This window comes from Notamacropus eugenii, chromosome 5 (assembly GCF_028372415.1).
Source record: "Notamacropus eugenii isolate mMacEug1 chromosome 5, mMacEug1.pri_v2, whole genome shotgun sequence".
In the NCBI taxonomy this organism is placed as follows: Eukaryota; Metazoa; Chordata; class Mammalia; order Diprotodontia; family Macropodidae; genus Notamacropus; species Notamacropus eugenii.
The window spans coordinates 284,986,500-285,007,554 of NC_092876.1; the positions used below are offsets into that span (position 1 = coordinate 284,986,500).

The 21,055-nt window shown below is 36.3% G+C and overlaps 1 long non-coding RNA gene across 1 annotated transcript; it reads left to right on the plus strand.

Moving 5' to 3' along the window:
• The first annotated feature begins 9,787 nt into the window (after positions 1-9,787).
• Positions 9,788-15,904, plus strand: LOC140506218 (uncharacterized). Its single transcript, XR_011967814.1, has 3 exons — positions 9,788-9,921; positions 11,705-11,765; positions 15,491-15,904. It is a non-coding gene; the product is annotated as an uncharacterized lncRNA (long non-coding RNA).
• The last annotated feature ends 5,151 nt before the right edge of the window (positions 15,905-21,055 follow it).

Sequence of the window (21,055 nt, forward strand, 5' to 3'; positions counted from 1 at the left end):
CAGAACATGACTCTGAATTAACATTCTCCCTCCCACCCTTGCCATGCTATCTCTCCTCAAGATATACCTTCAGCTAATATCTGAAGGCATTATTGTATTTTCTGGAACCTTGCCCTCTCTCAATCAGGAAAAAAAAAAAGCACTGTGTTAATAACCAGAAAATACGGTGTCTACTACACTATGCCTATGAGATAGCAGTTCAGTGAATTGGTGAGAGCTATGTATGCATATATGTATATTTGTTAATTAATGAGACAGTAAAGTGAATGATAAGCTGAAAAAAATCAATAATAGTTCATTTTTAAGTGCTTTGTTCCTACCAAGACTTGGATGTGGATATCTCAGTTTCTATCTGTCGTAAAAATATTGTGCCCTTCTACATTTCTACCCTTCATGAGTTTGTGCTAACCTAGTCTCCTTCCTCTATCCTTTACAGAAGAAGAAGTTAAATAGGTTTGAAACCATTCATTTAATTGATTAGCTAGTAATCCAGGACTCTATGTGTATTGAGTTTAATAATAAAGAATGACAATGGAAAGAGACATGACCATTAGAGCACTCTTCTATATATCTTGATTTTTGTAGATTTTAGTTATTTAATACAAAAGCTAAAGGGTTTGCACTATTTGTTATTGATATCATATTCAAAATATGGAAGCATTCAATATCTGTGTCTTTCTATGACTATATGCTAAGGTACCATTTAATATTCTGTGCTTTGCACCCATGTGGCATGTTATTAGCATCTTAATGTTCTTATGGATGTTTTATATTGCACTTTTCCTGACTAAGGAAAGTTGTGGTATTTTGTCTCATTTTGTATTAAATAAAGCTACAAGGTTAGCTGGTGTAATTATGAACCCTTTCCTTGTCTAGGCTTTATAGTGACATCAAATTAATTTAAAGTGTGTTTTGTAGAGTTTCAGTGAGATGCTGTATTTTTGGAGTTCATCATCATCATAATAACAGCTTTCTCCTAGCTCCTAAGAAAGCATGGATGAGTTTTAATCTCCCTTGCTCAAGACAGTATCCACTTTGATGAGATTGCCAGTCCCTTAAAGTATTAAATTAAAAGATAAAACCGTTGAAAAAAACAATTCTTCATATGACATTGGCATCTCAAAATTCTAGTTTCTCACAAAATTATAATCAAACCACAAAAGAAAGATATATAGACTCTATAATATGAATTGCAGTGAATTTTTTAAAAAAGATGATACTACTGACATAGTCTCTGTACAATAGAATCCGCAGAAAATGTCTTACAGGTTTTTGTAGTTGTTGATTCCCAGAATGATGTTATGTACTGATCCATTTCTACATATGCTCTCTTAGTCATTCCCCGTTGTGACCAATATCTGGCCTAGGAGAGTGGTAGGCTCTGAGTGGTATGCTATCTGCCACATAGCACTGTGAATGACCTGTTAAGGGGTCTGAACCTGTGACCTCAGAAACATTAGTACCAAAGGAGGAAAGAGCAATAACATACAACATTTGCAGAGCTCTGGAAGGTTTAAATAGCACTTTATGTTTGATGTTTAAAAAAGAAAAAAATAATCCTATCTGGTAGGTCCTACTTTTATCTCTGTTTTACAGGTAAGGAAATTGAGGCTTGGAGAGATTAAGTATCTTACATAGGTTTACAGAGATAGTAAATGTCTGAAGGATGATTTGAGCTCACAACTTTCTGACTCCAAGACCAGTTTGGCACTTATCTTCCTGGAAGCAGGTAGCTGGATGTAATCAATTTCAATAATGTTCCTCTCCACTATGAACAATTATATTTTTCCTTCATGTGACTAAATTTTGCTTGGCTAAGAAGCTAGATGCTTTTAAAATACTCAGTTTCTTTCCATAAATAGCAGGTATCTCTGAGTGCAGTCATCATAAAGTCTCTACCCTCTTTCCCGAGCACCGTTTTTGAAGTGCCTAACACCTTTGCAATAGAAGAGTAGGTACAACTTAGTCTCCCAAAGAACCATTCAACATTCTCATCCACTTGCTCTTGGAGAAGGTAAAAGGTCTTGGGAAGGAATGGACATTTCTCACCTGAGGTCCTGACTTAAAATACAAGTCCACCTACACTTATCTGAAGTTAGAATCTAGGTTATGTAAACAATATTGATCGAGCTAAATGTATTATTTTTAAGTCCATATATTGCAGCCACCAACACTAAAGAAAGCTTTTTACAATCAAATGTTGAAGGTCCTATAGATCATATGTATACCAAAGGCTAGAGTCTAGCCACTAGACACTAGGAAAAATGGAAAATGGGGGAGAGAGGGTAGATGAATCTAACACAAATTCTACCACTTCAGGAAAAGAAATAAGATTTAAATTATATTTCCTATAAGAAATAAATATTTGTGTTCAAGCACAGGGTATGTAGTAGAATATATTTTAACTATTAGGTCAAAATGTCTTTAAGATATTTGTGATGCCTTTTGCTTTTACATCATAAGCATTTTACAATTCATACTTTCCCTCCTCCTACTCTCCGAAGCGCTCCACAAACCCTGATCATTCCCTGTAACAAAGAACAGTCAAGCAAAACCAAATGACAAAATAGTCTCACAGCTTATATACAACATTCCACAACCATGGTCCTCCCTATGCCAAATTGCCTTTTAAAAGGTTCACATGTTTTCAAATATTCCAAGAGGTTTCAACTCTTTTCAGTTGTACTATATATGACTTTACTGATTTTCAGAAATATTTGCATCTGCTACACCCAGTGGAAAGGAAATATAGATCAGTTCTTAGATGTTACTAACAGTCAATGAATCTACTCCAAATTTCCTGATACGACTTTTTTAGCATGGACTTCTTTCATAGAAAAGAGTAAACCATTTCAGAAAACTTGAGCTGTAACATTTGGTCAGGCCAATACATTGATTTTCACATAGCCAATGGCATAAGCAGAAAAAAACAGATGGATTCCTCATTGTAATTGCCACAGTAACTGCACCAACTGGTGTGAGTAGGTGTCAGTTTTGGACTAGTTCTTACAATTGTTTGGTCTCTGAGCATGGGTCATTATAGCTTAAATATGTACTAGGCCTGAAAAAGTTAGTGGAATTTCCCAGAAGCAAGCCACTGGTCCATTCCTTCTTCACTGATTGGGAAAAAAGGAAAAGAAAGGGAGGAGTAAACTAGGGAGCAGATAAAAAGAACAGAAAAGAGAAGGAAAGAGGGGAGAGAGAGAAAATGAAAAGAATGGACGGGGAAGAGGGACGAAGACAGAGGTAGGAGCAGGGGGATGGGAAAGGGAACGGGGAAAGAATTCAAGAGACACAGACATGGAGATAGAGACACTGACAGAGAGATAAGAGTGAGACAGAGACAGAGAAATCAAGACCAACGCTTATGTACATTACTTATGGGAAAACTTGCTTCTTTACTTGACAGTTTGTTATGGTTCTGAAGAATGAGTAACAGTGGTGTGCTCAATTTGAAAATGCTTATTATTTACCCAATGCCATATTTAGCAACTTTCTAAAAAGTGAATTTTTGACCTGTTAGGCCAAGTTGGCTCATCTATCTTGCAAATCCTTTTTAGTTCACGGATTAGAGACCCTATAAATCATCACAGTTCTTTCAGAGCCATTACAGCCTACCCTGTCAATCTGGCAGCAGTGTTTGTGCAGTACAATAATTCTGCATGATAAAATACTTCATTTAGTTTGGCTGAAAAAAGTTACACATGTGCAATTATAAGTCTACAAAAAATTGGAGCCCTTTAATTTTTCTTCAAAATATTGAAAGTAATTAAAATTGAACTCATAGCTCAATTCCTAACCATAAAAGAAAGGAATCTTCATTCTCTAGATTGTGTCTCCTAGTGAAATAGTACTATTTTCACCTATGAGTTAATGGTTGGTTTTGTGTAGGTTTTGCTGTTTTGTTCTTTCGTTATTATTTTTCTCAGAAAACTTTCCTATTTCGGTAAAAGTAGAAGAGTTGATAGATTAACTGTCAAACAGTGAAGTAGGTGTCTCTATATTCCAAACAAAACAAAACAAAATGTGTGTGTATATGCATGTATTATCATACACAGAGTCTAAAGATTAACATGAATAAAAAATCCAATAGATATTGTAAGACCTATTCTTTATTTTTGTAAAGTAAGCTATATTAATACCTTTTTGTTTTTACATTATAGTCATTTATGGTTATATTCCTTTCACCATAACCCCAAATATAAGACTCTCCCATATGGGAGAATTAAGCAAAATGAGCTTGTAACATTGACTGCGTCTGACAACAAAATATTCTCCATGCATTGTCCCCATCTCTTTGCCCACAGAATCAAGGTATATTCTGTTACTGATTACTCACAACCAAATCTGGTGTAACTAGAATATTCAACATTCAACTTAATTTTAATGTTATCTTTACTTACATTAACACCGTCATTTAGCATTTTGGTCTTTTAGTTGCACTTAACTATACTTTCCATCAGTTCATATACATTTTCCTGTGTTTCTCTGAATGCTTCTTATTTGTTATTTCTTACTGTACAGTATGTTCATGTACCATGGCTCTTTAGTTCTCTCACCAACTGATGGAGATAGTTTCCAGTTGTTTGCTACCACAAAGATACTGCTATGAATAATTTGCAATATAGGGGAAATTATTTCCTTTAAAATATATGAAATAATTAAAGAAAAATAGAATAAATCTGAAGATAGGATTGATTGAATGGAGTGAAATCACCAAGTATTCCTCATTGCATACTGTATAAATGGCAATGTATTGGGTTCTAAGAGTAAAAACACAGGATACTAATAATCCCTCAAGGAGTTTACATAGTACTGGGATTGGGAGAGATATTATATGTATACGAAGAGGAAAATACAAAATACTCATACAAATTATAAAGTAATATTGCTTGTTTTAAAGTTATATGTATCAGACTTCAATTTTTTTCTGAGAAACACCCTCAAAGGCTGAGTCATGCATGTCTCAGACTAAGAATTTGAGCATCACGTGATGAGTTAAACAGAAGGGAATGTCCTGATTTTTCTTAGAGAGCTAAAGTCATTATCCATATTAGATTGTGTATGGCAATTTAGGATTATGTGATTTGTGGAAAAGAGGCCTTCATGGTTTTACAGGAAGTCTTTTATCTAGCTTATCAATGTGTAGCTTTTATTTATCAGTTATCTTTGTGAGATTTTTTGCTTTTAATATTTCTAATATGATAGTTCTTAGTACTAAAGAAAGAGGAAAAGTAGAGTTTCAATTAGCTCCTTCTGTACCACTGACTATTATTTGGACTTCAGTTTAAATATTTGTCTAAAAATTTTCATTTACTAAGTTTTTGTAAAATTCATTTGAGGACTCAGGGTTAAATATTTCCTTTTCAGAAGAATTGTTCCTTAGGTGATACAGTAAACACTTATTAATTTAACTCTGGTAGTTTTGTATTAATTATGTCTAATCACAAATATAAACCATTTAGGACAACAAGCAATCATAAATAAATTTTATTCCTTTAGATTTCAGCTACCAAATTACACTGATTATTATTAATAATCACAAATACATGCTAAGCTAATGCAATGAATGCACTGATACATAAATAGGAATGTGATCTTTCTCTTCCTCTCCTCCAATATGTCTATTTTTCTTGCTAAGAATTTGGAAACATTTGTCAAAATTTGTGGGAGATTCCTATAGAGATGTCTGTTTGACACAAGCACAAATTGATATCTAAGCCTTTCGTACTTGATTTGTAATAAGGATGAAGGCATTCTCAAATGGAATTTCAGGATGAAACACCTATAAGAAAAGGCATGGATAAGTACTGTTAGCCTGACATAGTTATTTGAAAAATATTATTTTGTTCCATTAAATAGGCATGTTTTCTTTAGCTACCCACCTTGAAAACAGTTTCTGCTTTTTTAGGAATCAAAGGGTGGAATTTTGGCAGGGTAAAAGTATATGGAATTTGCATTATTGCTACATAAAGATAACAATCACCCCTACCTGCCCCTCACTGTGAATATATATAGTTTAATGCCATAAATAAAGATTTAGACGTTGCTTCATGTTAATCTTTTTAAAGTCTCACTTTTTTTGCACTTTTATTTTTATTCCTCAGAATTTGTAACAAAAGCCAAAGGTTATGATTTTCACAATTAATCCTCCTTCTCTGGAAAAGAAATCCAACTTTGTTTATCTATACAAGCCTCTTCAGACTGTTGATTGTACTGTACTGGGTTTAGAATCTTTCAGTTTATGTAACCAATCTCTATCTGTTTAAATTTCAATGACAGATCTGTTCATTTTGTTTACAGCCAAATAACAATGCAAACATGTCAGGATACAGCCGTAGCCATGCTGTGCGGTCATTGAAAAGGGCATTCACTAAATTGATTTCTTAGTCTTAGCCTCTTGAAACTTATCAAGAGCATTTCATTGTTATGTGCAGCTATTAGGGAGCAAAAATAAGCTTTGTATTTACATAGGGATGATAGTCACTATGCGTTCTTGGTTATTGGTTGCTTGTTAATCAAAAAAGCTATGTTATTACAATATTTTTGCAGACAGCAGTTAAGCAGGAAATCTGCAAATAGAATAGTGGTGAAAAGCATTACTGGAAACCCAAATGCTGCTTTAAAAATCATACAGACAGTTAATGTGTTTTGAAGTTGCCCCTGCAGATTAGAGCATAAACTTTTAGCTAAAGTATTTTCTGTGTTATATTCTGCTAACACAAATGTTATTGTGAAGCAATAGTGGGTCTTTATTTTTGTTTTTTAATAATTAACAGAATATGACAATGTAAGAGTAAAATCATCCCAGGCTTGTGTGACTCTCAACTGATTTTTTCCATCTGGTGTTTGTCATGTAAAGATGTCCAGTCAGCAATGCTAAGCTGTTGGAAAAATTTCCATCAAACTTCTATGTTTGCAGAAAATCTGAGGTACTTAGTGGGTTAAGAGAGGATCCTGAGGCATTTTCATGGGAATCTCCCCCTTGTCCCCCACTCTAATTCAGAGAAGGAAATTTGGCTTTATATGATTAATTCACCAAGACATTAAAATAGCGCAATCAGTTTCTACCTTTTTTCCCTCTGCCCAGTAGAGAAAACAAACAAATAAAACTTAACAGTTTGAACCCTGCTTGCTCATCGTTATTATTCAGTTGACTCTTTGTGACCCTCTTTAGGGGTTTTCTTGGAAAAGACACTAGAGAGGTTTGCCATTTCCTTCTCCATTTTATAGATGAGAAAACTGAGGCAAAGAGAATTAAGAGACTTGCCTAAGGTCACACAGGTACTAAATATCTGAGGCCAGATTTGAACTCAGATCCTTCTGACTTAAGGACACGCTATCTACTATGCCACCTAGCCCCCCTAGAAGATTTATTGGAGGGTAGAAAGACCAAAGGGCAATAGCCAGGACTACCTTTCCAGAAAGAATTCTTCATTGTCACGTGCCAGAGAATTCCCTAGAAATCTGTCCCAAATTATTTCCCTACGAAAATACTACAAGCATGGCTGCCATCTGGCATTTCATAGATCAAAATGTTCAGTGGAGTCCAGTGACAAGTGGCTGGAAAATGAAACTGTGGGAAACCTCCCACCTATTGATATGTATACACATGCATCCTTTTGGGGTATATGTGGTCAGATAATTGAAAGAGAGAAGGTAGAAGAAGGAGACAGAAGAAGTCAGGGAAAGGGAGTGGCATATAAATAATGAGAGAGAGAGAAAAAAAGAGAATCAAGTTGCTTTATTCAGTAGTGTGACAGTGAATTTTCTTTCAGCTAGCATCTCATAGAACAGAAATAGTGGAACAATTCAGAGAGATTCGATATGAGTAAAGTCTCCTGGCTAGGAATCCAGAGTGCCAACATCTGGGGAAATTGATATAAATCAAATTGACTTCAAGAAGTACTGAGAGACCAATATTTTGGTGATCTCAAGAACACTAATATCCAGTGACTTTGTCATTAGGGAAGAATATAGAAAAAAAGGTATAAGTTTAACACAGCTCTGACTAGCCCTTTTCTTTTTGCTCCAAGTTATTTCAAATGCTAATCAGAGCTTGAGGGAACCTCCACATTATGGCTTCCACACAGCTCCTATGTGAGTTTTTTGGGTGGAGTTTCTGAATTGGATTTTGACCCCATAGAAGGACAATCTGATATTTAACAAGCATTAATAAGAATTTTCTAACCTTAAGTCAGGTATTTGGCATTGGTCAAGGACCTTATCTGTATGAAGAAAAGAGTTGTCAAAATAATGGACCATTTTATTTTGATCATTCTGTTGACATTGCCTGGCCAGGTGAGATAGCTCTGCTAAAGTAGCTTTAGACTTCCTTTGTTTACTAGCCAAACACTCACCTCCAGCAGATGGTAGTAGAGAGCAGCTGATGTCTCCCAAGAAGTGGAAGACCATTAGAAGGGACATTAGACCAGTAGAGATGCCCACTGGAGATTGGGGATACTCCGCTTAAGCAGAGACATTAAGTACAGCAATAAGCAATTTTGGTTCAACAACAGATGTGAGTTCTCCCGATGTGTAATTACTGGCTGAACACATCCTTAAATATACGCACCTGCTGCCTTTGTGTGCTAGAACATGTTCCCTCCAATTGTCTTCCCTGGCATACCCATCTTCTGAGTATGCATTCTCTTCATTGGTTGGGTGGTAACTGAGGGATTGAGGGTACAGAATTTTGTTTGAGATGTGGGTGTGTAGCATTTTCTTATCATTTAATTTGTTAGGTTATTCAATTAAACTACTTTTGCTCAGAACTAATGTGTCCTTTCTCAGTTGGGATAGTAAAAGAATTATAAGGAAAGGGCTTGTGAGCTATGGTTCTGATGGATGCTGAATCACATCTTCAGTCTGTCTTGACCTAGGGTAATAATCATTGATTTTTTTTTGTGAGTCATATACTACCAGATGACTTCAACTGCAGTCATAGGAGCAATTAGTAATTTTGATTTCTCTTATTCATATTTTAAAGCATGTTTTCTTATGGACACCTGTAGTTTGCAATTCTTTTGAAAAATGTCTATGTGTTTAATCACTTATCTTTTGGGATATGGCTCTGACCCTGACAGTTTTATGATAGATTCCTAATTTGTCATTGAAAAATTGTCATCATTTATTTGAGATATATATACATATATATATATATATAAAATTTGGACAAATAAATAAGATATACATGTAATTAGGAGTGACATAAACATACCATTGCTTAAGCCTTGATTTGTAAGGGAATAACTGAATTTGGATAACCAAATCATCAGAAAAATGAGAATACTACAAAGGAAAATTGGTAAGATATAGCCTATCAGGGAAAGAGGGTTGGGCAATTGAGAAAATATTATATGCTATGGCTTTTTAATTAAATGTTATCAATTATGAAGCATTTACTTTTTATCCCTTCTACTTCATTCCTTCTCTAGAAAAAAATGAAATCTTATAATAAAAATGATCTGTCAGCAAAAGAAATTCCCATATTTACGACATTTAAAAGTTTTTCTCATTTCACATATTTTACATTACCTCTCTGTCAAGAGTTAAGAGAGAAGAAAGGAAGAAAGGAAGGAAGGAAGAGTTAGACATTTATTAAACACTTATTATGTGCCAAGATGCCTCCTGGATCACTACCTTATTGTGGTGGAGTGACTTGCAGAGCTCAATTAACTATGAGCTATGCAATCCAGAATTACCCAAGATCGATATGTCATAGTGGAGAGTTCTGACAAAAGGTGATCTACTGGAGAAGGAAATGGCAAACCACTCCAGTATCTTTGCCAACTAAACCCCATGAACAAAATTCATGGGGTCATGAAGAGTCAGACATAACTGAACTGAACCATAAAGGTGCCAGGCACTGTGCTGAGTGCTTCACAATCTCTCATTTGGTCATCAAAACAACCCTCAAAGGTAGGTGCTTTTATTATCTGTATTTTACATTTGAGGAAACTCGGGCAGAAGAGGTAAAGTGACTTGTTCAGGGTCACATAACTAGTGTCTGAGGTGGGATCTGAACTCAAGTTTTCATGACTTTAGGCCCAAAGTTCTATCAACTGTGAAGCCATAATTGTGTTATGGTTTAATGAAAGGAGAACAATCTTTTGGAACATTAATATGTATTTTTCTTTTCAACTTCAGTCCCATTGCTATGTAAAATAAGTGAAAGAAAAAATAAAAGTCTGGGCTCAGAAACTATGATTTTTAAAATTATGATTACTACCTATGTATGTAGATGACCAACCATATATAGATAGCTCCAAAAGATCTAGGTCAGTATAGTTCAGTGGATATATGTATAAGAGTCATTATGATTTAGTAGATGGAATGCTGAAGTCAGAATCAACAAGACTTGGGTTCTAATTTCATTTCTGATAACTTACTAGATAAGTGACTAGAGGCAGCCTACTTATTCTCCTTGATTTTAGGGTTTTCTTTAAAGTTGATAAATGGGGATAATTATAAGTCAAATGGTGGTGGTGAAGTACAAATAAGATGAAGTATTTTAGAATTCTTTGCAAAGCTAGCACAAAGGTTTGGGGATTCTTCTCACAACTTACACTGAATTACTAGGTTGGCTAGGAAGACTTACATGAACTGATGCAAAGTGAAATAGGCAGAACAATTGAAACAATGATCAACTGTGAATAACTTGGCTATTCCCAGAAATACAACAATCCAAGATACTTCCAAAGGACTTGTGAGAAAAAGTGCTATCCATCTCCAGAGAAAGAATTGATGGAGTCTGAATACAAATTGAAATATAGTTTCATTTACTTTATTGTTGTTGTTATTTCTTTTTTTCTGCTTTCTTTTGCAACATGGCTAATGTAGAAATATTTTGCATGACTTTACATATCTAATAATCTATATCAAATTGCTTTCTCTCTCAAGTTGAGAGAAAGGATTTGAAACTCAATATTTTCAAAAATGAATATTTAAAAAGTTTTATTTACATGTAATTTAGAAAAAAATTTGAAGAAATAACATCATATGTACTAAAAAAAAAAAAGAAAAAAATACATTGAGTCTCCAGAGGATAGCTAGCTCCTCTTCTTCTCAGGTTTGTAGGGTTAAATCAGAAGGATTAAGACATAATTTCTAAAATGCTGTAGCTCATGACTCTCCAGCATTTCTCTTGCATCATTCCTCATCTCTCTGTTCCCTCTATTTCACTATATTAAGGCAGCAGAAGTCATTATTTCTCCCTGCCTTGCATGTGGCTATATTATGTCAGGAATCTCTATCTGCTACTAGGCTAACTAGGAGCTAAAGGGTTTACTGGTGGGGAGGGCAAGGAACCTGCAGCCTTTAGTCCACATATGGTCCTCTAGGTCCTCAAATGCTTTTCTTTGACTGAATTCAAACTTTTCAGAATAAATCCCCTTAATAAAAGGATTTGTTCTGTAAAATTTGGACTCAGGCAAAAGGCCACAGCCCAGGATCTAGAAGACCACATGTGACCTGGAGGCCACAAGTTCCCTACCCCTGGTTTGTACAAGTAATCCTTTTTACTGAAATCATATTATAGTACTCTCAGGTAGAAGTAATCTCAAGATGGCTTAAAAGCAGTCTAGGTGAAAAAAATAAAGTCCACCAACCAGAAGGCTAAAAATCAGTCAGCAAGTTTCCCTGGGGTCTCAGGAGCTCCTTGCCAAAGTTTTAAAAGCTACTTTTATATGCCTCTTTCCCAAAGGACCCACAGCGGTGTCCCAGATCAATCTACTTGGAGGCAAAGTTAACCCCATCTGCCTCAGGTCGGTACAACAACTTTTTTGCTTGCAACAATCTCAGCTGCTCTTTTAACAGTTAAGGAAGGTTAACTCTCACCTCCCAATTCCTTTCCAACAAAGATATGCTAACAAGCCTGCTTGCCATAACTCTTTCCCCTATTCAGTCTAGCCCTCATATCACTGCCAGAATAATTTCCCTTAAGCATAAACTTTTTTTGTATCATACATTTGCTCAGAAACGTTCAGTAATTTCCTGTTTTTTTAGCGTTTTTTTATCTTTTTTTTTCTTTTTGCGTTCAAAGATTTTCCACAATCTAGCACTACTCTCACTTCCTACAAAAATATCATATTGCCCCCCTCTGCATTCTATACTCCAGCTTGATTGGAAGATCTGAACATGAACTGCCCTCTGATGCGTAGATTCTTTTGCTTTGGGTGTTCCCTTATGCATGGAGTGACATCCTTCCCCAGCATTGTCCATTGATGACTTACCAGTATGTTAGGTGAGCCCAAGGTCACTTGCAGGAAATTGTTCTGCATCCCTCAGGTTGGTACTGATCTTTTGCTTCAGTCCTCATCTCCTCTTCCTTATCACCATCACAGATATTTTATAGTATTTGAAGGTTTGCAAAGCCTTGCTTACATTATCTCACTTTGTTCTGTAACACTCTAATGTATTTGTTGTATAACAAGATATGTAATATATCTTCTATGTCACTGTCCTCCTTGCAAACTTTAAGTTTGATATCTCCCTGAACCCCTAACCTACTATTATATATTATAGTATGAACTTAATAGTGTTTAACTGATTACCTTGGCTGGTTAGAGTAAGATGTGAGTGAGGCCAAAATAATATATTTGATCTTTGCAAATTATGCTGCTGTTTTATTTCGTTTGGGGTGAGGGTGGCCCTATCACCTTCACTTTGTTCTAGTCCACCATTGGCCATATATTTTAAAAAATCCTTGGGCATATGGGAAACCAACATTAGATCAGTACAAATTTATAACCCTCTCCTGGAAAAATACTTTAAGGAGCATGTTCTACCGTTGTGCACAGTAGTGTCCCAATTGCCTCTACCAGGGAGTATCCACTTCCAAAGCTCCCACCATTCAGTAAGCCAAGTAACAGTCATATCCCATAGGCCAGGAGTGGTGAAGAATTCAGTGGTGAGAGACAAAAGACAGAACTTCTCAAGGGTCAATCAGCCAAGCAAATGTCCAGTTCACTGACCTTCCTGTCTCTGGCTGTCTGCTGTAGTATTGACATCCTTAACTTGAACTCTAAGTCTGCCCTTGCCTTCTTGCTTCTATCTTTCAGTTCCTTGAATTTTGACACTCAGAAAAACCCTGGTTTCAAACCAGTCTGGACTTTGGTTTGTAATGGCTTAGATCTCGATTCAGGCTCTGCCTCCTTGTGCTTGGGAAGGGACTGACACAACCCAGGTGATCGTCCTAATTACTAGCACTTATCACCCTTCTCCTGCAGGGGATACAGCAGATATTACGTTACTGAATTATTATTTGATTATTAAGAGACTTTAATATTATATGTAAGCATGAACCATCATTGATATCACTAACTTCATTCCTCCCAGCATCAGCTCTGCAATTATGCATGGGGTTCTCTACAGTTTGGTGTTTTTCAGTATGTCTTCCTTATGTATGATCTTTAAACTTTTTTTCACATACTGGGACCTTGATTTCCTTATTCATCTATAAACTCCTTAAGGACAGGGGTTGTGTCCACAGAACTTAATAAAGTGCACGGCATGTGGTGAGGTTGTGACTTGGCTCTGGCTGCTTTGGAAAGCAATATGGTATTATACAATAAAAGCACAAAACTCTTCATTCCCATTTGGTCCAATGAACCCACTACTGGGTTTATATTCCAAAGAGGTTATTGACAGGAATAAAAGATCTACCTGAACCCCCATCCCCACCCCAAACAGAACAAAACAAAGCGAAACAAAACATGGCAGTATAATTTCCAAAGACAAAAGGGTTGTTAGAAACTACATTCCCTGCAGTTAGTGGTATCAGCCTGAATCAGTTGCAGTGTGCATACAAGTACCCTGTTACTATGCAATAAGGAATTCAGAGAAATATGAGGAAGATTTGTGTGAAGTGATGCCTAATGAAAAAGGCAAAGCTAGAACACAGTGTAATCATAATTAAGGGCATTTCTATCGAATATTAAAGTTTGCAAAGTCATTTGTAAGTGTGATATCATCTGACCCTTATAACAGCCTGGGGAAGGAAGTACCCCACCATGATAGTACCCATCTGACAAATGAGAAAAGCTAAATTTTGTGCTTAGGGCCACACTTCTAATAAAATGAAACCCAGGGCTTTCTCACTCCAAGTACAGCATTCCATCCCCTCTGCCATTGACTGCATCTGCTTAAGGGAAGACAACATGAAGGGGGAAGAAATTCAGTTTAAATGCAAGGAGCTATGTCAGTTACTTGGTACCCACAAAGTATTAGTAGAAGCAGATAGGTAGTATGGTGGATAAAGAACACTGGATATAGTCAGGAACACCTGAGTACAAATGTGGCTGTAGACATTTCTTAGTTGTGTGACCCTGAGCAAATCTCTTAACCTCTTTCTGCCTCAGTTTCCTTTTCTGTAAAATGGGGATGATAGCAAATACCTTCCAGGCTTGTTCTGGTACATAGTAGGAATTATCTAAATACTTATCCCATTCCATTCCATCTTATTCCCACTCCTTCACTCCCTCCCCACTCACATAGAGTCTTTCAACAAAGAATAAATTCCAAAACTTGCATCAACTCTTTGTAGTGTTTGGTGCTGTTTTGTTTAATTTGTTTTCAGCAGATATTTTTGGTTGTGGTTTGTATGTGTGTTTATGCTGATTTTCTTTGTTAAATTAAAAAAAATTGTCAATTCAAGACATATTCTACATATGATTAATGCTGAGGAAATCTCTTTCACCTACTAGCTAAATTCCTTGATTGAGGATTACAGATTTAAAGCACGAAATTACCTTAGAGACTATGTCATTAACTCAATCATTTTGTAGATGAAGAAACTGATGCACCACCAGGTTGTTATTTGTCCTAAGTCACACATCTATTAAATAAATAACATAGGTAGGGAGGCATTTGAACACAGGTCTTTTGATGACAAATTCAGTGATCTTTTCCATTTTAACATTTTCTTTGACAAAACAACAAAACAGATATATTTCAGCTATACAGTGAACTGATAAGTATCATAAGTCTACTACATATAGGATGGGTGACAACTTTGACCTAGATTTCGGGTTTGAGTTACATACCTGAAAATGTATAAATTATTTTGATAGCACTGCAAAATATTTACTTTCCTAGAGCTGCAAAACATTAAACTTTCATCCTTGAGTCAAATAGAGGAGGAACAAAATTGCTCTAAGAGGACTAGAACCATATTTGGAAAGCATTTAGTACTTTGGAATGTAGTACTAGATGTTTACCCATTTGAGCTAGGGGAGCGGCCAATAGAAAACTTTCATGGTATGTCTGACTGCTTTAGCAGATCAAGAGACCCTGTGAACCACTTCACCCTTAGTCATTCTTTCTTGTCACTGCAAAAACAAAAGTTTTAAAAAGAACTCACTCAAATCACCCCAAAGAAAAGAATTGTTTTTGATTAATCTCCAAGTCATTCATTCCAAAACTAGAAAAGAGATTGCTGTTAAAATAACATGGTGATATAACTAGTTGTTTTGTTTGTTTGTTTCCCCAGCTGAAAGAAAAACCAATGAAGTGGAAATCATGGCAGCACTGCATTCATTCAGTAGAAATGAAGAGAGAAGGAGGTAGTGCAGAATTCAACAGTGGGCATGCCATGAGAAGGGAGAACACCATCTTATCTTGCTCCTTGTCTAAATTGTGCCCATCCTTTATCCCACTCCCTTACCTGGTAGTCTTTGGAAAATAATGGAGAAGAATTATTCTCAACAAGCCAGAGCTTTGGACAAAATCCTAAATGCCCTTACCTGTATGTATCTCTGATTAGCACTATAGGCAACTAGTCTGTGTACAATCCAGATAATCTGTTGGATTATTTGTGATCCAAGATTGAACAAAAAGTGCCTGGCACATAGTAAATACTTAATAGATACCTGTTTATTTGAGTAATCTTTCCAAAATTATTATCCTACAGATGCCATTAGCTCTAAAGCTTTAATGACATATTATAACCTAATATATATTAATTGAAATTTAGAGTTTAAGAGATTCAATTGAACAAGAAAAATTCAGCAGCCATGGAGTCCAAAGCAGAATCACAGAAGGAGCAGCGTGGTTGCATTGAGTTCACTAGGGAGCCCAGGCTCAGAGTGAAGGTTAATCGAAATGACCAAGGCTTTAGGTGGTCATTGCATAAATCCTTGGTTCTAGTAACTAATACATAGAAGAGAAGAATCTGACTAAACTTAGAAAACGTGTTACTCACAGGGGGAGAGAAAATAAATGTGGAAAATATTTCAAATCAAGTTCCCCCAAAACCAAAACCTTGAAATTTCCAAGAAATACTATAAAAGTTGGCATAGCAAGTACATATACACCCCCATGTCTCTGAAATAACCAAAATGAAGTGTTGATCACCCACAGATTAGCATTCACACCCTTCTTTAGCATCAAGACAGATAGAGATACAAGGTCAGGTCATTTCAAAATACTGGGACCAATCAGGAAGGGGAAGAATTCTCTCTTTCAAGAACATCGTTAAAAAGTAGTCTCAGATGCTTCTGGAGAAGAATGCCTCCAAATCACTGAGGAGCCATCCAGTCTTACTTTAAATATAGAAAATACATATCAGAAAATCAATTCTTGCTTTTGTGCCTTATGGAGGAGTATTTGGTAAGGTTACAGCAAGGCCTTCCAGTGTAGCCTCCTGCATTTCTGTCCTTAAAACATTCCTTTGAGGGGGCTGAAATTTTCCATGTCTGGTTTCATCCTTAATGCAACTTCCCTGGAAAAAGTTTGAAAAAAAAATCCCAATGTTACAAGAAAATGGAAAAGAAAAAAATCTCCTTTTTCTTCTTTAATAAAAAAAAAAAGGAGGCTTTCTGTTCTTACTGGTTGCTTAAAAACAACTTAATAAAAACTCTTCAACTCAGGCATGTGGTTGGACCTCCAGGAAGAGAGGGATATAGCAGAAACAAAAGCAAAATAACCCAAAAGACCAATACTAATTTGGTTGGCAGAATGAAGAAGCATTATATTAAGGACCTGGGAGGTGATAGAGTCTCAACATGACAGTGGTGAGGCTGCACATGGAAATCTGTCTTCCATTTTGGGCACTTCAGAACCCAAAGCCAAATTGGAGGGACTTCATAGAAGGACAGCAGAATGATTAGGAGAATGGAGGACTTGATTTATGTGGCGAGATTAAAGGAACACAATGTAATGTATATTTTGGCTAAGTGATGGACTAAGAGGGGACATGATAACAGCATACAAATATTTGAAAGATGTAAACACCTCAGGGGAGGAAGAATCATTTGGCAGGATGCAAAGGGATAGAGCAAAGAATAGAAGTCAGGAAAAGGGATTTCAGTTGAATATGAGAAAAGGACAACAACAATGAAAGCTTACTGTGAGAACTCTTCATTCCCCTGGGGAAATGGGAAGGATCTTTCTTGGGACTTTAGAAATATCCTAGATAAAACACCAATAAGTTTACTGAAGGAAATAGGCCTTTGTTGGCATGGGATGGTGGACTCTATTGTCCCATGGTACCACAAATCGTAGTGATGAGAAAGACCTATGTTAAACAAAAAATGCTTTCTCAGCTGTGTTGAAATGGAAGCATAAAAGCAAAGTTATGAGAGACTTTGAAATAAAAGTTCTGAATTTGGACTTTGGAAATGAACCAAGACATTAAGTATAAAGCCCTAATGAAGCCCTGCCCCTACATTACATCATGCTGAGGATGTAGGGAATTACATCTCTGCCCACATATATATCCTAACCTCAAGGTTAGGGGGCTTATGTCATGTATTACTTTTAAAACATGGAATTTTTCACTTAAGGGTCTCTCCTCCACTCATAGTACAAAGGTATCGTTGAAGTAGCTGAAGTCAGCCACAACGTGGAATGGTGTGGCTTTAGATCTGAAGGTAAAATAAATTATACTGATTTGGAGAAGTGATGAGCAGGAAAACACAAAGGAAGAGGAAGAGGAGGAGGTCATTCTGGTGGTTGTGGTGGTGGTGGTGGGGCAGCAAGATGGCAGAGTGGGTAGAACAGCTAGCTTGGAGTCAGGAAGACCTGAGTTTAAATCTGTCCTCAGATATTTACTGCCTGTGTACCTCTAGGAAAGTCACTTAATCTTTGTTTAACCTACTTTCCTCATCTGTAAAATGGGGATCATGATAGCACCTACCTCCTAGGGTTGTTATAAGGATCAAATGAGATGATATTTATAAAGTACTTAGCACAGAGCCTGGCACATAGTAAGCCCTATATAATTGCTAGCTATTATTTTTAGTTATCTCATTGCTGCTAAAAATTCCCATGATATCAACAACCATAACAACGACAGCTCACAAACACACAAGCACATGAACATAGGGATTCATTTTGGAATCTGACCACATATGAATTGATAGTATTGATAATATTCACAGTTCACTGGGCAGGAAGCTCTTTCACACAATTAAGAGCAAACAAGAGGGAATCAGAGTGAGATGAAGAGTTTATCTCCCTTCCCCATCCTTTTTGCTGTAAGCCAACAGGGTGGCACTTTACCTCTGGCTGAAAGGTCAAGTGCATGGCTCCCTCCACAACTGAAGCTATTTGGGTCAACCAAGTGATACAGCTGCCATCCTCTTGAGACTAAGCACATCTGCTCTGTGAAGCTTTCAGCCTCCTTTGACCTGGGGCATGGGAACCTCAGTGCATTTCCTAACCCAGGTCTCATTAGTCTGATACAATTAGATTATTGAGGAATGCAGTTGACAAAAGGCCCATATTATTTATAATTTGCATTAGCAGTAAAATTGCTTCAGACTGAAATTTCATAAGGCCATCTCATGTCATTTGTCACACAATTAATCTTGTCAAGAAAACAACTTATTCTAAGAAGACCTTAGGAAATATTTGCTTGCCAAATAAGAGTTTCTTTTAGTTTTCCTGTTTCTGTATAAGGAATTGTTGGCATCTTTGATTTTGTAGTTTCTATGTTTTTTTTTTCTTTCTGATCACTGCTATGTGTCATTTTTATTAGGTAGAAATAAAAATGAAATTGTAAAACAATGTTGCCTATTTGGTGGAATTTTTATGAGAATGAGTTCATGGATAAATGGCTGTAATTGCAATATGAAGTATGCCAATTAAATTCCCATCAACAGTCACTGGAAGAGAAAGGAGCTTGGTGGATTGAAACAGTAGTGTGGTGTGGGAGTCAGGGGATTTGGGTTCAAATCCCAGCTCTCCCACATGACCTTAGGCAGCTCTCTTAATCTCTTGTTCCAGTTTCCTCATCTGAAAAAAATGGGGATAATAATATTTGTATTACTTTTTTAATAGTCATGACACAACTCAAATGCTAGAATAAATGTGAAAATACTTAGTTACTTAAAGCACCATACAACACAAACTGAAATTATTATTCTTTTACATCAAAGTAGGCAGTAGTAACTGTCCTATCTCCCTTTATTTATGCATATAAAAGTCATAGATTTAAAACTAGATTGTACCTTAGAGGTTGGGCAGCTAGGTGACGCAGTGGATAGAGCACCAGTGCAGGAGTCAGGAGGACCTGAGTCAAATCTCACCTTAGATACTTGATACTCACTAGCTGTGTGACCTTGGGCAAGTCACTTAACCCCAATTGCCTCACCCTGGGTCATCTCCAGTCATCCTGATGAATATCTGGTCACTGGATTCAGATGGCTCTGGAGGAGAAGTGAGGCTGGTGACCTGCACAGCCCTCCTTTACTCAAAACAAAGTCAAGTGTAAGTCATGTCATCATTTCTCTGATGGTGTGGTCTTTGGCAATGAAGGACAAACACACACACACACCTCAGAGCTCACTGAGTGCAAACCCTTGATTTTATAGGTGATGAAACTGAGATCCAGATTGGTTAAGTGCATTACCCATGGTTACATAGGTAGGAGTTAGCCTCTGTTTCCTTATTTGTGATATCTCACAGAGATGTGAGAAAGGTGCTTTGTAAATCTGAAATCATTCTACTGTGTAAATGTGTTATTATGATGATAATTAGGGCTCTCATCGTATTACTAGGGAGAAAGGAATCTTCTTGCCCCTTATTTTTGGAAGGGCATGATGTACAATCATAATTGTAGCACTTGTGGAATGTGGACTCAGATGAAGAAAGGATAATAATAAACCTCTTCCTTCATCCTCACTTACTCCAAGGTGATTCTGCATGTTTTTTCTTCCCATCTCTCTTTTGTCAACTAAGAAAAGACCATGCTTAGGTATTGTTCACCATCTCTTCTAACTTCTTTGTGAATACATGGAGGCTACAAACAGTGACTTAGTCTCACTTCAGTTAATTTCACACCTCCTACGTTCTAGACACTGCATTGAGTGCTGGGATGTAAAGACAAAATGAAATAATTCCTACCCTCAGAAAGCTTACATTATTTTGGGGAAAGCAACACACATAAACAGATATGTTTATGAAAAGCAAATACTGAGTAATTTGATCAGAACTGAGTACTAAAACCCATGGGCATCAGGAAAGGAATACCTGAGTCATGATGTGAAGAATAGCAGGAATTTTCTGAGGCTAAGGTGAGAAGAAGAGTTTTTCAGACATAGGAGATAAGTTATGAAAAGGCTTGGCAGCAGGAAATAGAACACCTTATCATGATGATAGGAAATAGAAAAGATAAGTGGTTTGAATATTGTCAAAATGGAATAATTATATGCCAGATTTCTTACTTAATTCTGAATCAGTGATCACAGAAAAGAAACAAAACATCATTCTATTATTTTCTTGCCCTCTTCCCCCAAAAAAGAGTGAAGATTGAGTTTCTATGTTTGATTTTTATGTTATAATGATCTTTAAATTAAATTAGAACATTTCATTGTTAAATTTATTAATTTGCATAAATGAGGTAATTTCTAGAAATATTGTTATCCTGTAATGCTCCCCACAGGTAGCGAGCTCCCATTTGAATTCATATTTTATTTCTCAGAGGTGCTTTATACCTCCGGATCTTCTGATGACTACCCAGAGTTTAATCCCAAGTCATATTATTGAGGCAAAGAACATTTATTGAAAATAGAATGTCATGTCAACAACAGAAGGTTAATTTGATCAGATAATG